This window comes from Mirounga angustirostris, unplaced genomic scaffold, assembly GCF_029215605.1.
Source record: "Mirounga angustirostris isolate CCGP_5_RB_7025 unplaced genomic scaffold, mMirAng1.0.hap1 SCAF_8, whole genome shotgun sequence".
Classification (NCBI taxonomy): Eukaryota; Metazoa; Chordata; class Mammalia; order Carnivora; family Phocidae; genus Mirounga; species Mirounga angustirostris.
In genome coordinates this window covers 98,357,610-98,374,576 of record NW_026991716.1, presented here as the reverse complement: position 1 = coordinate 98,374,576, position 16,967 = coordinate 98,357,610, and the positions used below count along the sequence as shown (strand labels likewise).

The 16,967-nt window shown below is 38.1% G+C and overlaps 1 long non-coding RNA gene across 1 annotated transcript; it reads right to left on the bottom strand.

The window, feature by feature from the left end:
• Positions 1-596: 596 nt before the first annotated feature.
• On the bottom strand, positions 597-13,441 carry LOC135365498 (uncharacterized). The gene is made up of 5 exons (XR_010413436.1): positions 13,196-13,441; positions 3,455-3,803; positions 2,666-2,773; positions 1,908-1,991; positions 597-1,024 (listed from the first exon to the last, which is right to left on the bottom strand). It is a non-coding gene; the product is annotated as an uncharacterized LOC135365498 (long non-coding RNA).
• Positions 13,442-16,967: the final 3,526 nt, after the last annotated feature.

The following is a 16,967-nucleotide window of genomic DNA, read 5'->3' as shown; positions in this document are numbered from 1 at the left end:
CCACTGAGACGGTGTGGGATCCCGGGTATGTAATGCCATTGCCTAGAAGAGTTGGTTCCTGGGGCGCCCGGGGGGCTCAGGCATCAAGCACCTGCCCTCGGCTCAGGTCATGATCCTGGGGTCCTGGGATCGAGCCCTGCATTGGGCTCCCTGCTCAGCGGGGGGCCTGCTTCTCCCTCTCCCACTCCCCCTGCTTGTGTTCCCTCTCTTGCTGTCTGTCAAATAAATGAAATCTTAAAAAAAAAAAAAGCGTTCGTTCCTATTTCCTCTTGTCCCACCCAAAACCAAAAACAGGCCTAAAGCTTGCATATTCATAAGGATAGTCCAAAATGATATATAAGACACTCATACAGAGGTTACCTGCTGGAGGGGCATAGGAGCCAGGCAATTTGGGAACAAAAATAGGAAGGACAATTTTGTTGCATATCTTCTTAAACTTCTAGCTTTTGAATTACATAAATATATTATCCATTCAACAAAAGTATAATAAAAAAAATAAGAAATACTTCTGCAGAAAAAAAATCACCTCGTGTAAATCAAATCTGACTTTGCCACAGATAAAACATTATAATAGGTTTATTTTGTTTAATGTTGATTAGTTTTGACAAATGAATTTTTTTCTTAAAATGGCCATAAATATTAAATATAATGAATTGTATCTGCATTATGTATAAGGTGATAAATAAAAACTGTATTACTTCTGTTCTCCTTTCTTATTCCATCCACTGAGTCACGAAAATCTCTTGAGTAAAATGTTAACATTCGTAAAGCACTTCAAAGTCTACAAAGGCCTTCATATGCTCAGTCTAATTAAGATCTTCCAGCCACAGAAGCAGCCAGAGCAGGCCCAATTCTTCACGTCCCAGCTGAGGAAATGAGTTCCAATTCATTCAAGGTCACAGAACAAGCAAGTGACAGAAGTGGCATTTGAATCCAGTTCTCCTGGCTCTTCATGATGCCATGATGTTTCCTCCAATTTCAGGGCAGAATTCATATGTGAAATGTTCAAATTTAGCTTGAGAGACTGGAAGAGAAAAGTAAGACTTAAATAACTATTCTGTTGACAACACCATCATAATTCAAACATGCCGTATTTTACACTTCACTGCTTCCATTTCTCTATTCTTAGCTCTCCAGTGTGTTGCCCAGGAATGCTGGACACCGTCTCTGACTCCAAAGTGTGTGTTTGTAGTGTGTCCCTCCTTTGAAAGGAGTTCAGAGCAGAGAGCTGGAAATAGTTGGTCTGGATGCGAAAAGAAAATCAAACTTTCTCTTACTCTGCAGAGCGTGATGAGCTAGGATTAATACCCTAAGATGGCAAGACATGCAGCATAGCACCCTCGGGAAAGATTATGCCTACATATTTGGTTTAATTTAAGGGAAAATGGTAAATTGGATTTTTATGTGTGTAACATATTATGAAAAAAAGGTACAGAAAAGGAAAATTTCACTGGGTTTTTTTTTTTCCACTCCCACAAGCAGTTCTCTTTTTAGCAGCAACTGGAGAAAGCTAAACATTTATTTATATCTTTTCACTGTTCCATATTGTCTTGTCATCATCTTTGGTTGAATACAATGGAGTTTTTCAGTGAGAGGGTCCTTTGTTAAGGACAAATCTAACTGCAGAGATTAAACACACATATACACACATACACACACGTACACATGAGCTAGTATTCCACGCTGCAGTTATTTTAAGGATTTTGAAATCAGAAAGCCTGGCTCAAGCCCTACCCTGGTCCTTCCTACCTGTGAAACTTTGGGCAACAAACTCAAACTTTCTGAACACTCACTTCCTATCTTAGAATCATGGGGCAGTCAAGAAAGATAATGAATTTAAAGTAAAAATATACTTCTTGGAATATAGCATTCATTCATTCATAATCCACTCAATGGATACTTAGCACCTCTTCTGTGCATGTCCTGAACCCATCCCTGGAGACATAGCAGGGGGCGAATCAGCAGCTCCAGCCCCAGGAAGTTCACATTCTCTGAGGGGGGACAGACAATAACAAGATAAAATTTTAAAGAGTAGCCATAAAAATATTGGGGTTAGAGGAGAGAACGTTAAAGGTTTTAAGCAGATTGTTTAGGGAAGACTGTAGTAAGAAAGAATAAATTTAATAAATGTTATTTATAATGATTATGGTGGTGACATATATTCCACATTCATATATTATATTTGCAATTGTCTGTGAGTAGACCAATGAGTTTAACTCTATTACTGGCAAACGTAGAAGATAATCATACACACACATTGACAATGGTCACGCTCTTCCTGCTTTTCTGCAAATAATTTAATATCCTAGAATTTTTCTATGGCTCCCTGTTATTAAACACTTGGTTTACATATAATTTTATAATACATCTGGTATAGAGGTTATAATAATGTTATGATCAAAACCAGTCTGAACCTATCAAAATCAATATATAAGGTAGATCTAGTCCTTTTTAAAAAAATGCTGTCTGCAGGGTGGAGTGTCCATTTTGCATTTCCTTGACGTAATAACCTCGCTTGCCCCCCGTGGGAAGTTCCCTTTGAAGCAATTTTCACACCCAGAGAAAACAGGCCTCTGTGCCGTTCGTTACTTTTCAGAAAATAGAGTCTTTATCCACATCCCTTCTGTGATGATGACCCCACTTAACTCTTCCCTTTATTTCTTACCTTCTGGTGTTTCTCTTTCTCCTTTCCCTCTTCTGTTTTACCTTCTCTCAGATTCCTCCCTCTGGTCCTCTCCTCCTTCTTTTTTCAGCCTTGTCTCCCTGTAAGTTCCTTGGAGAAGAGGAGGCATTTTATCATCAAGTGAAGACATCTCAGACTATGCAGAATAGGAATCCCTCCAATTCTTTACCCTCGGCAGCTTGAATCATCGGAAAGCTTGGCTCAAATCTCTAATGGCAAAGAAGGAAGAATGGCGCCGTGTACCAGCCGTGTGGCCCCAGGTACCTCGACCTCTCTGAATCTGTTTCCTCAGTGGAACACATATTTTCGGCTTAAAGCTTGTGTTATGGCATTGCAAGGCAGCAACTGCTGAGTGGTGTAAATTAATGAAGTCTTGAAGGATTATGGTCATCTCATTTCATGTTCCAATAACTACATTCATAACTTTTTTTTTAAGCGTGTGGTGTACTGTAGGCCCTAAAAATGAGTTACCTCACTTAGCACTGTTCTCAGCAATTTGCTCTTTGAGCCCGATCCTTCCCTTCTGCCCTTCCCAGTGTCTAAAATGAGCTCTACTGGGGCACCGGGGTGGCTCAGTCGGGGAAGCGTCTGCCTTCGGCTGGGTCAGGATCCCAGAGTCCTGGGATCGAGCCCCACGTCAGGCTCCCTGCGCAGCGGGAAGCCTGCTTCTCCCTCTCCCACGCCCCCTGCTTGTGTTCCTGCTCTCGCTGTGTCTCTCTCTGTCAAAGAAATAAATAAAATCTTAAAAAAAAAAAAGGAAAGGAGCTTTACTTTTTCTGGTATCTTTGGGTTACTGAAACAGCAGGTCCTTTCTTCCCAACCTAAAAACCCTTGCTTGGGTCTGGAGCGTTGTCTTTACGGCCAGGTGCTGAGAGGGCCAGGGCAGGAACGTGGCCTGGGCTAGGGCGCTGGGGCCCCTCCTTCACCACACCATATGGCCTCGGAGGACCAGCACTGGAGTTTCATTTCATTGACATTCTTGTAGAAAATCATTGACAATAGCATTAGCAGTCACCGGCTCTTTTCATTGTCCGAATAATCCTTGTCTGTTTTTGTGCAGACGTTGCCTTGCTCCTCGGTCAGCTGTGAGCGTGTGGACTCCTCGTCAGTGATGTGGACACTGCCCAAATAGTAATCAACGCAGAAACTTTAGAAAATTACCAACAGATTACGGCTTCTGTGGGCCAGCACTTTCGATGCCAGCTAGCTGGGGGGCTTTTTTGTTCGGGTTTGTTTGTGTGTGTGTGTTTCTGTGGGGGTTTTTGGTACTGGAGCAGGTTGTGATTTACAGGAAGCCTTTGTGGAGGTAAATGAACATACGGGGCTCACACCCAATTAACAAGCTTGGACAGACGAGGGCACATACATGGTGTATTTGCAAGGATAAGCAACAACTGAGAAAACTGGGGATCCTTTTCTCCCTTTCTCTTACCATAATAATCTGGGACAAATTTAATACAACCCTGTGTTACCCCATCATAGCGCTCTATGTTGTGAGGAATGCCAAAGAAGTAAGGGACATATCCTGCCTGTCAAGGGCAAATGTAAGGAGGTTGGATCACAATGACCATAGTAAGAGTCACTTACCAGGATAGAAAAAAAAAATAAAAATAAAACTGCAAGTTTCTATTCACATTTACCTACTTTGAAATCCAAAAGATAGGAGTGACATACCACCTAAGTTAGATGCAAAAGGAAATATCTTCGTCTTACCCCTGCTTCTGCTACACACTCAGTTCCCCCCGCCCCCAAGGGTCCTTCAGCTGGCCCTCAATGACTGCTCTCACCTATATTTTATAGGTTCCCCAAAGAATTTCTGCTTCTGTGAGGCCACCTCAACCATGATGAGATGGAAAACCACGGAGAGCACTGCAGAGTCCCACAGCATCTGGCAAATCACTAGAGCTTTCTGCTGCCCAAGGGCTCCAGACCTGGGCTTGTCCCATGTGGTCCCTGCCCACCTTCTACCTCAAGGAGACTGCTACTTTATTCTTTTTTTTTAAAGAATTAACACTATGGCTATTTAAACAGCTATACAATATTTTCTCTAGTCTGACCTATGTCCTTCCTTTACACGCATGTTTAAACGGTTTCCAAAAAACTCAACCTCCCGTGAAGCATGAATTTTTAATGATTTAGATCAGTTTTGTCATCTCTACTGATTTTAGCTGAAAGATGTGTCCTGGTAATAATGCGAATTTAGATTTAACAGGTCAACTTTTATTTCAACCCTATTGAGTTTGGAAAGAGCCCTAGAAACCAAACCCCAGGGATCCTGGGTGGCTCAGTCGGTTAAGCGTCTGCCTTCAGCTCAGGTCATGATCCCAGGGTCCTGGGATTGAGCCCCACGTCGGTCTCCCTGCTCAGTGGCGAGTCTGCTTCTCCCTCTGCTTCTGTGGTTGCTTTCATCTCTTGCAAATAAATAAATAAAATCTTAAACAAACAAACAAACAAAAAAACCAAACATCTCAAGAAGTCTGGTAAGTTCCTCTACTCCATTTTCCCATCTGTCAGCAGGATGCCACTTAGGGCCACACAGTTTCCATATCGCACAAATTCCAGAAACACGGTTCACATCATGGTTGAGCAAAGGCAGCCTGTCTATAATTGGACAAGGGGTGGGCAAATTAAATGATCTTCAAAATCCCTTTGAGCTAAAATTTAATTATTATGTCAATGTGGTACTCCAATTTTTCTCTAAATTTTCTTCACATTTATTTTTAAAGTATCATTTTACCAATTTTTTTCACATGTGTTCTGGACAAAATTTGCTTTAAAAATATTTTGAATTTAAGTTCATGTGCTACTTTTAAGAAAATGAAATAATAAATATAAAAAAAATTTAATGAGTTTTAAATCTTTACGAACCCCACAAAAATCAAAATCCTGTAACTCGTATAACATGTCATAGAGATAATCTACACAGTGGTTTTTTTCCCTTTTAATTTTTATTTAAATTCAATTAATTAACATCTAATGTATTATTAGTTTCAGAGGTAGAGGTCAGTGATTCATCAGTCTTATATAATACCCAATGCTCATTACATCATGTGTCCTCCTTCATGTCCATCACCCAGCAATCCTGTCTCCCAACCCCCCTCCCATCCAGCAACCCTTAGTTTGTTTCCTATGATTAAGAGTCTCTTATGGTTTGTCTCCGTCTCTGATTTCGTCGTTTTATTTTTCCCTCCCTTCCCCTATGATCCTCTATTTTGTTTCTCAAATTCCACATATTAGCGAGATCATATGATAATTGTCTTTCTCTGATTGGCTTATTTCTCTTAGCATAATACCCTATAGTTCTATCCACGTCATTGCAAATGGCAAGATTTCATTTTTTGATGGCTAAGTAGTGTTCCATTGTGTATAGATACCCCATCTTCTTTATCCATTCATCTGTCACTGGACATCTGGGCTCTTTCCATAGTTTGGCTGTTGTGGACATTGCTGCTATAAACATTGGGGTGCAGGTGCCCTTTCAGATCACTACATTTGTATCTTTGGGGTAAATATCTAGTAGAGCAATTGCTGGGTTGTAGGGTAGCTCTATTTTCAACTTTTTGAGGAACCTCCATACTGTTTTCCAGAGTGGCTGCACCAGTTTGCATTCCCACCAACAGTTTAGCAGGGTTCCTCTTTCTCTGCATCCTCGCCGACATCTGTCGTTTCCTGACTTGTTAATTTTATCCATTCTGACCCATGTGAGGTTGTATCTCATTGTGGTTTTGATTTGTATTTCCCTGGTTTTATTGTATGTGTTGGCCATTTGTATGTCTTCTTTGGAGAAATGTCCATGTCTTCCGCCCATTTCTTGATTGGATTATTTGTTCTTTGGGTGTTGAGTTTGATAAGTTCTTTATAGATTTTGGATACTACCCTATTATCTGATAAGACATTTGCACAGCAAAGGAAACAGTTGACAAAACCAAAAGACAACCCACAGAGTGGGAGAAGATATCTATACAGTGATTTAAACTGAGGTTGCTAACAAATTTAAATGGATTACTAGAGGTCAAATACTGTTGCTTTCCGTTGTAATCCATATGGAATATTCCTAGGGCTTAACATCACCATAAATACCATGTGCTCTGGAATGACCTTCCCTACAAGGATCATTGGTCTTGGAATCCAAATAAGGGAGTTTAGTGACTGAATCATTAACAAGAAACCCTTGATGAAATGATTCTCCCTGTTAAGTGGTCCTAATAGTGTTAGAATCCAGCTCTTTTCCTTCAGGTAGTAGCATATTTGTGTCAAATCACTATACTTCGTATCAAACCAAAAGGACACAGGGAAGCTTCAAAGTTTATTAAAACCATGTTGACTGACATCAAGTAGCTTTTCCTTTCTTTGTAATTCCCAGATCAACAGTATCTTACAGTGCAATGTGCCAGGAAATCTACAAACTCAAAGCGTAGCTTTTCCTGCTATAAATTAAGCCCATTTCCTTATTGTTATCAACCAAATGCTTAATTATCACTCTCCTCTTTCACAATCCCTTCATAGAACTCAAGACTCTTTGGTCTTCCTCTACTTTTCCATCTCTACAAAAGGACATTGTTTTAAAACATCCTCCATTTTAATGACTCATCCAAAATCTACACCTAATTTAAAAACCAGGTAGAATATTCTCTGTGATGCCTGACTGCTCACTATGTACCAGGCACTGTTCATGATACCGTATATATATATATATATATATATATATATATATATATATATATATATATATATATATATATAATGATTACCTTATTTAATCCTCACACCAACTCTAAGAGGTAGTTCTGTTATTCTCATTTTACAGGTGAGGAACCTGAGGCACAGAGAGGTTATGTAGATGGCCCAAGGTCACACTATTGGAAGTCAGCAGAGCGAGTCTACTCATAACCACTGTTCTGCAAGCCTCATCCCTACGTTGAGCTTACTTGTTTGGTAGTCAACTTTCTAAACACTGATGATCACACGTACCTAATTGCCTTCAGAACATCCTTCTGGTAAGTAAATTATTGCAAGTCTAAAAGCTTGCTTGCTAATGGAACACACTCAAGTCATCAGAGAAAGAAATTATGCTCTAAACATGTCTAGTTCAGTGCCCTCCCCTCCCAGACTACTCCCGCCCTGCTTTTTTGTTTGTTTGTTTTGCAATTGTACCTTTGATTTCCAACTCCTTCTTCGTGTTGAATACATTGAATTTCACTTTAATTACCAGATACTGTCTGTGCAGCATTTAAAAATGAACTAAAAATGTAGAGATTACTACATAAAGAACTATAGAAAATTTTAGACTAGTACTGGTAGTTAAAAGTAAAAAACAAATGATAAAATGAAAAATATAAAAATGATATTTTGTTTGGAATTTTGCATAAGACAGGCTAAAAATCTTCCTTAGGAACAATTTTCTACAGGCCATATTCACGTTAACCACTACATGGTGTAAATGGGTATTTTCAGATGACTGGGGCAAAGCTAATAACTTCAAAGTGATAGAAATAAAAGCAAAGTGAAACCATATAACACTAAAACCCCAATTTCCAATAAGTCTCAATTTTAGTCCCTACTCCACCACCGAGTGCCCTTGGCCTTCCAACTGAGATTCAGTACACACCAATGACCTCTCCGTGTCACTGGTGTGCTTTCTTTGGCTCCCTAGCTCTTGACTGGGTTTCCCTCAAGTGCCATAGATGTTCTTGCAAAGGCCACTAAAGATAAAGGCTTTTATCACAGCTAATCTTTTCCCAAGGCAAATAGTATTCAGGGTGAAAAGAAAGCTCCTGGCTAATTTCTGTTGCTTAGAGAACCAAAACAGATAAAGGAATCGCCTTTAAAAATCGCCACCACACTGTAATATAATCAGGAACTGGGTAAATTCAACAATAGAAGGAAGTCAAATAGGCTGACCTTTCCCAAGTTGTTTTAAAACTGACATGTGAGTGGAAGTTACTGGTGTGGTTTTGTTGCAGCTTCTGTTTTCCTAAGGAATTTGGAATCTAAGCAGGGAAGTAGCCTGTTCTTTAAACTAGGAGTAGAACAAGAAAGAACACACCCATCCTTGGGGGGATGGGAGGGGTGATTATTCTAGCTGGGATCCAACTCCCCAAAAGATACAAAAAAAAAAAAAAAAAATCACCAACCATTAACTTAAACAAGAAGTATTATTTATCTTTTACTATTGACCTGCACTATTCCAAACACTGGTAGAGCCGGAGGGGAACAAGGATGCAAAAGGAATTTGGAATACCCTGAGTGAAAAAAAAAAAGGTCTCTCCTCTCAAGAAGCTTACAGCCTAATTTAGTATTGTTGTATTTTAAATATGTTTGAAAGTATTTAATTTTTTGCATCATCATTTGTCATTTTTAAAGTTATTTCTATAGTGTCGACATAAATTGGGATTCCTAAATTTTCTAACACGGTACCAAAATACTATGTATGTTGTACATTGTGTTTTCTTTTCATATAAATACTTAACAAGTTACCAAGAGGTAGGGGCCATTGGTAAGCCACATGTTTTTAGCTGGATTTATAAAATATGGTTCCTAGAACCATGTCCCAATGTGGTAAGTGGACTTATCCAATTTATACTTACCAGTCAAAAAGTAATGCCCCCAAGTGAAACGTGGCCAATACACTTCTAGCAACCAATACTAGAAGCAGAACCCCATGGTCATTTATTCCTTGGATTGTATCTTCACCCAGAATTGTTGCTGTGTTTGAAATTTTCAGCATCAAACCCGTCATCAAATTATGTTCTGTTTGTCTAGCTTTACTGCCCTTGCTTCCATTACTACCGCTGGAGTCCTCTGGGTCATGCTGATTTCCCATATTTCCTATTTCTTCTGGATTCTTGTCCAGTGTTACATGGTCCATAGCCTTAAATCTCTCACACCACATTCCACATTCTTTTGTCCTTCTCCCACACCTGTCCTCTGCATCCTTGATCTTAGATCACTTCATTATCTGTTTTATCTGTATCTGAGTTGGCAGAGAAAAATCTAATCACTGTGTTGAGGGCAGCATTGCAAACTCATATTTTTTAACCTAGCTATTCTACTTGTTCTTACTTCTCTTACTCATTTCCTGCAAAAATGCTGCTGACTTTTCATTCTCTTTAAGCCTTCCTCTTTATCCCCAAAACTCACATCAAGGTATGACCTTGCCTCATCTTTCATATAAAAAAATGACGCCATTAAGGCTTGACCCTTCTTGATTTCTCCTTACTGCAACTCACCAATATTTGCAAGCTATCCTTTTTATTTATTTTTTAAGATTTATTTATTTATTTGAGAGAGAGCAGGAGTGGGGGGAGGGACAGAGGGAGAGGGAAAGAGAGAATCCCAAGCAGACTCCCCGCTGGGCATAGAGCCCAATGTGGGGTTCCATCTCAGGACCCCAGATCATGACCTAAGCTGAAACCACGAGTCAGAGGCTCAACTGACTGAGCCACCCAGGAGCCCCTTGCAGGCTGTCTTTTCACTTCTGATATAAAAGCCACTTCTTTGCATGGCCACCCTGGGTCATTCTCTCCCAATGCAGGCAGTCAGTCCTCCGTTTTCTGAGCTCCAGTCACATGATGAATATAATCGCTATCAAAATTGATACTTTTTAGGGATAGGTTTCAAATTTCCTGCTCTCTACTAAACATATTTTAATTTTTAGCTCAGAAAATGTAGCCTGTAATACTTATAATATTTATGGGTTAACTTTTTAAAATAGGTAATACATTCATACTGTACAAAATTTGAAAGGTACAATGAGAAATCAGTAACATTTTTCCACTCCTGGAACTGGATACCCAGTTTCTTGTGTATTTCTCTAAAGATAATCTCTGGCACATGTAAGCAATTAAGTATATTCTCCCCCACCCACACTTTTTATACACATAGATACTATCATATTATACACACTGTTATACACCCATCACTTAACAATGGATACCAGAAATTATTCCGAGTCAGTATATAAAGTATTAACCTCTTTCTATCTTACAGATGCATGATTTGGTAGATTACGGATGGTCACAAATTCTTTGCCCCTCTTCTACTTAAAGAGATGGAGTCTATTTCCCTTCCCTTGTATCTGGGCTGCCCTTGTAACTTATTTTGTCAGTAGAATGAAGTAGAAGTGATGTTCTATAACTTCTTATAAGCCTTAAACAATCTGCAGCTTTACGTCCTGGGAACACTCCCTTCTGGAAGCTAGCCATCACGCTGGAAGAACACCAAGCGGTGAGGAGAGGCCACATAGATGAGAGTTTATGCTAATGCACTATGGTCAACAATCCCAGCTGATTTTCCATCCAACGGCCTGTACGAACTACCAGCCATGTGAGTGAGCCATCTTGGACATTTCAGCCTAACTGAATCTCCAGATAACTGCAACCCCAAAAGACATCACCTAGAACAGAACTTCTTAGCTAGGCCCAGTCACCCATAGAATTTTGAGAAAAGGTCAATAATTGCTATTGTTTTAAGCCCCTATGTTTAGGGTGGTTTGTGAATAACAATAAATAACCGAAAGCACATAGTTGTCCATCATATGGATGTACTTTATTTTATTTTATTTTTTTTTTAAGGTTTTATTTATTTATCTGAGAGAGAGAATGGGAGACAGAGAGCATGAGAGGGGGAGGGCCAGAGGGAGAAGCAGACTCCCTGCCGAGCAGGGAGCCCGATGCGAGACTCGATCCTGGCACTCCAGGATCATGACCTGAGCCGAAGGCAGTCGCTTAACCAACTGAGCCACCCAGGCGCCCCTGGATGTACTTTAATATATATAATCCAGCCTCTATTGATGGACCTTCAGGTTGTTTTTTCTTTTGCTCCTCTTTTGTTATTACAGATAATGTTGCAGCTAATCAACTGTGTGAGTGTATCTGTGGGATGAGTTCCTAAAGGTAGAATTGCTGGATATAAGAGGATATGCATTTATAGTGTTGATAGATATTTCAAAATTGTTATCCACAGAGATTTTACTAACTTACACTCTGTCAATAATATAAGAAAGTCACTGTTCTCGCACACCCTTACTAACACTGTGTTATCAGACTTTCTGATTTTTGTTAAATCTAATAAGCAGAAATATAGAATTTCTATCTGTAGTTCCATTTTTATAAATGAAGTTGAACATGTTGTAATATACTTTAGAGCCATTTATGTTTTCTCTTAAGTGACCAGTCCCTGTTCCTTGCCCAGATTCTGTTGGGATGTTGGTTTTTCAATTAACTTATAAAAATCCTTCCAGGAATTTAACCCTTTATTTATCATATAAGCAGTAAAGGGGTGCCTGGCTGGCTCAGTTGATAGAGCATGTATATGACTCTTGACGTCAGGATCATGAGTTCAAGTCCCATGTTGGGTGTAGAGCTTACTTTTAAAAAATAAATAAAATAAATATAAGCAGTAAATATTTTTTCCCAGTTTGTCATTTTTCTTTTGATTTTGCTTAGAATTATGTGGTCAAATTTATTACAGTGGAGTAGGGTCTTTCCCATTCTGATAGCAACGCTGCCTTAGATTCTTCTAGTACTTCTTTTTCATATTTTTATTTTAATTGCTTTTAGTATTTAAATATTCTCTAAGATATGGATCTACTACTTTTTTTTTTTTTTCTTTCCAGATGGCTTTCTGCTGTATTTCACAATCTATTCACAAGTCTTGCTTGTAGCCCTGGTATTCCTTAAGGACAGGAAACTTGTCTCTTTAATGACCTAATCCTGAAAACCTAGCGTAACAGCTCATACATAGAAGACTCTCAATAATATTGATAACCATTTGAGAGAAACTCTGGTTCTGCACTGAATTCCACAGATAAAACCACTCTCTTCTGACATCATCTGGGAGAATTTTGTTGAGAAAGAGCAAGAAAGCTTCATTTTAAACACCCATGTTGGAAACACTAGGACGTAAGTCTGGATGATACGGGAATACTTTTGAGTCTTTCTCTTCTCTAGCTTTATTTACTTATCCACCAGGTGTGACTGCTATTTCTTTTAATGCTAATCAATTAATACTACAAATGTCAAACACTTATTTATCACCTGCACATACACACCTCTACTAAGGTCTGCAATGTTGGTGGGTGGGTAGATACTTTAACCTTATCTAACCTCTGTACAATAGTTAATTTTAATTGCTTTTCACACTGGTTACACGATCTCCTAACTTCTTGGTAGTGGTATAACTCTGTAAAGAAACTGATTAAGAAGAGAAAAGAAAAAAAAACCAAACAAACAAACAACAAAAAACCCTGCTATGAAACTCTTAAAAAATAGATGTGAAATATGTTTTAAACACTATGTAAGCAAATATAAAAATACGTAAACCAAAGGAAACACGTTGCTTTCATTGCTTGCTTTGGGTGCTGCCTCTCTTCTCCCAAGGAGTGTCACTGCCTTAAACGGTATTCCTCAATAGACACTACCTGCTTCTGTAAATCACCTTCAGATTTATCTGAGGATCAAAACTCTTTACCACCCGGTCACCGCTTTAACTCTAGTATTCCACGTGACTAACCTTTTTAATGGTTCTTTGTAATCTCTCCGATCAGGGAATATATGAAGGCGAGCACGGGTGCACGCAAACAGATTCTATCTTGCTTCTTCTCACGCCTGTGTGCTTCAGTCAAAAGAGGAAATGTTTTAGCAATAAAGGATGGTGAGAAACTTAAAACACCACTGAAATATTACTTGAGATGAGCTATGGTTGAGAGGAGCCAAAAGGATGACACGAGGTCGTTCTTTCTTTCCAAGTACGGCCACTTCCCTGTTAACAGAAATATTACAAATAATGATTAAAACATTTACTCAATCCCCCTTAAATGAATCAGGTACCCCTTTTCCATGGGCCAACTGTATTTACACATGGCTTTCCCTTGTGTTTCCCAAAGACTGCAATAAAAACATTCTCCTGTGGTGCTTAAGTTGAGTTGGCATATTTCTCTAACTAAAATTTTGGTTACTGGCTTTTATGCTAGATGTACACATTTCACATAGTGGCTGAACATATAACAATGGTTTTTGAAGCTTGATAATAATTTATATGGCTAAAATATACTAAATATTAAATGACACAATATTCTATAATAAAAAACAATATTTACCGTATTACTTGATCATATATATTTATATCCAAATGCACCCATTTATAATATATCAGGGCATAACAGCTCCAGTTTGTTTGAAGAACATCGCTTGATAAAGAGCAATGAAGACAGAGGAGTTGATGGACTTTCTTCTACCTCCTTCCCCTGCCACGGCCCTTATAATTCCCCCAAAAGAGTTTATTCATGTTTTCAATTTGAAGTCCCCTTTTAATCAGGAATATAGCATATTGAACATGTATTGTAGTGATTTAGAATTGGTCAAAATTTCTTTGACATTTCTCCCACCGAGAGGTGGTGTCCACGTCCTTCATTCCTAGAGTCTGAATGGGCTCCGTGACTATTTTGACCAATAAAAGTGTAGCGGAAGTGAGCTGTGCCAGTTTCTGAGACTAGGCTATAAGACATTGGCAGCTTCTACTTCCTGTCCCTTGGAACACTCTCTTAAATTCCACCCCTGGGAGAAGCCAGTGGCCATGCAGTTAGTCTGACTATCCTGAGACAGCGCTGTCCGCTGTCCCAGACATCCCAGCCCAGGCACCAAGACCAGTGTCAAGGAACCACCTTAGGCCTTCTAATCCTAGCAAACACCTCATGAAGAAGAATGAAGATCCCAGACATATGACCCCAATCTAGCTATCCCAGCGGTCTCCAGCTATTCAAGCAACCCCAGCTGGTGGGGCGGCCACAAACATGTATCGGAGACAAGCTGTCCCTACCCTGTCTGCTCTAATCCCTGACCCACAGAATCATCATGGATACTATCATTATCTTGATTCTGGTGATGGTTTCACAGGTGTGTCATATGTGTGTGTACCAAATTGTGTCCTTTATGTGTGCAGTTTATTGTATATCAATTATACATCAACAAAGCTTTAAAAAAGAAAAAAATAAATTATTGTTGTTTTATACCACTGAGTTTTCAGGTGGCTTGTAATCTGACACTAGATCACCTGAATATGCATCTTCTGCATTTTATGTTTATTTTTTCCTGTTATTTATTAAAATGCTATTAAAATATAAACTTGACATATAAATTTAAAATATATACCAAGCATTGTTTTTTATAATATTTCATTTGTTTTCATCTAATGTCTATAATCAAGGCTATACAATAATTATATGTGTTTGACATTTAAAAAAAAATCACATTATAGATTATTAGTAGTAGTATTGGTATTATTTCTGACTTGTGATTTTCCCACCAGAACAGATTCTAGGCATGCAGTATATTCACATATGAAATGTTTCTAGATTGTAGTCCTTTCCCTAGAACATATTAGGTGTTCAACAAATGTTTGCTAAAATAAAAAATGAAGTATGGCAGATTCTTAAATAGAAATCTGTCCTTTGAAAAGAAATCTTTATCTAAAGCATCTTAATTAAAACATATTGCAAATGATTTCAGGGTACCAGCAGAGTATCTAAGGTAGATTACTCAATATTGAACCAAAAAGTGCAGATACTAGGAAATAAATAATAGCAAACATTCCTAGTAATGCCACTTTTTATTCTCAGCTTACACATGAGAACACTGAGGTTCAGATAGATAAAGTAGTGCAGCTAATATTATAAAAAGTTTGCAGAGCCAGATCGTGACTCCAACACCCAAGTGCCTAATCACTATTTCATTCTTGTACTTTCATTAGGAAATAACATTATAATCACAAGTCTCACCAATAAGATCTATAAAAGAACAAAAAAGAAAAGTCAATAATCTTTATTCTGCCTGTTTCTTCTTTATCGTAGGTCAGATGTGCATGATGATTATTATTATAACTACATGTTATGAAAAATTAATGAGTGGTAAAACTAAATTAAAGATTTTCACACAAAGAATCTTTAGAAAAATCAACTTCTGGTCAAAATACCCTCATTTAACCAAATCTAAAACCACATTCAACCATTGTTCTCTATTAATAATCTTAGGAAGCATTTGGAAGATACCATATTTCCCAAAGACTTCAAGGAGCAAATAAGGGAAGTGACAAAATTAAAAATAGAGAACTTTTGTTTAAAAGTTTTAATATTAAAAATAGCACACATTCATATTTACGCCTGATTTGATAATATATATTAGATATATATTTATATTAAATACATATCACTATAAAATATATTTATGTATTTATAAAAATATATATCAAATCAGGCATAACTATGAATGTGTGCTCTATTATTAATTTTTATATATAAATTTATATATATGAAATATGTATTTATTACTTGCAAGTATACTTTTGATAACAAAATTTGAATTCAGAACAGAAAGTAGGGAGGAAACATGCTTTATGAACAACTAGTTTTAACAAGGCTTCTTTTTTTTAATATATATTTTTTAAGATTTTATTTATTTATTTGTCAGAGAGCACAAGCGTGGATGGGGGGAGGGCAGCAGGCTTCCCGCTGAGCAAGGAGCCCAATGAGGGGCTCGATTCCAGGACCCTGGGATCATGACCTAAGCCGAAGGGAGGCGCTTTGCCCACTGAGCCACCCAGGCATCCCTTAACAAGTCTCTTGACCTAAACAAACAAAAAAATCATGCATTTTCTCAATAAATATGCTTATTCTGTGTTTTAAGTCTCAAGAAATTATGGCAGAAATGCTTCAGAAGAAATAGTCTTTTTACTGATTGTATATTAAGTTCTTCTTTGTTCACTAAGCATTAATAAGCGTGAAAAATCTTTGTGCTCTGTAAGAATGCTAAAAAATGTAGATTTTCTCAAGAGATTTGAATAATAACTTTCATTATTGTTCAGAAGAAACTCTGGTATTTGCATATTTTTGGTTTGTTTAGATAAGTTCATCATTGGAATTCTGATATTTCACTTCTAGACTGCAAAGAATTTTAAATTTAGAAGCTATATACCAATAAATTAAAAAAATTAAAATTCTCATTCAAAATTTTTCAAAATTCTTAGCAATAACTTATGCTTTTTAAAGATTTTATTTTTTAAAATTTATTTATTTGTCAGAGAGAGAGAGAGCACAAGCAGGGGGAGCGGCAGGCAGAGGGAGAAGCAGGCTCCCCGTGGAGCAGGGACCCCGTTGCGGGACTCAATCCCAGGACCCCGGGATCATGACCTGAGCTGAAGGCAGACACTTAACCAACTGAGCCACCCAGGCATCCCAATAATTTATGCTTTTTAAAATATCAGGAAGCATATGAGAAAAGGAAAATAAGAC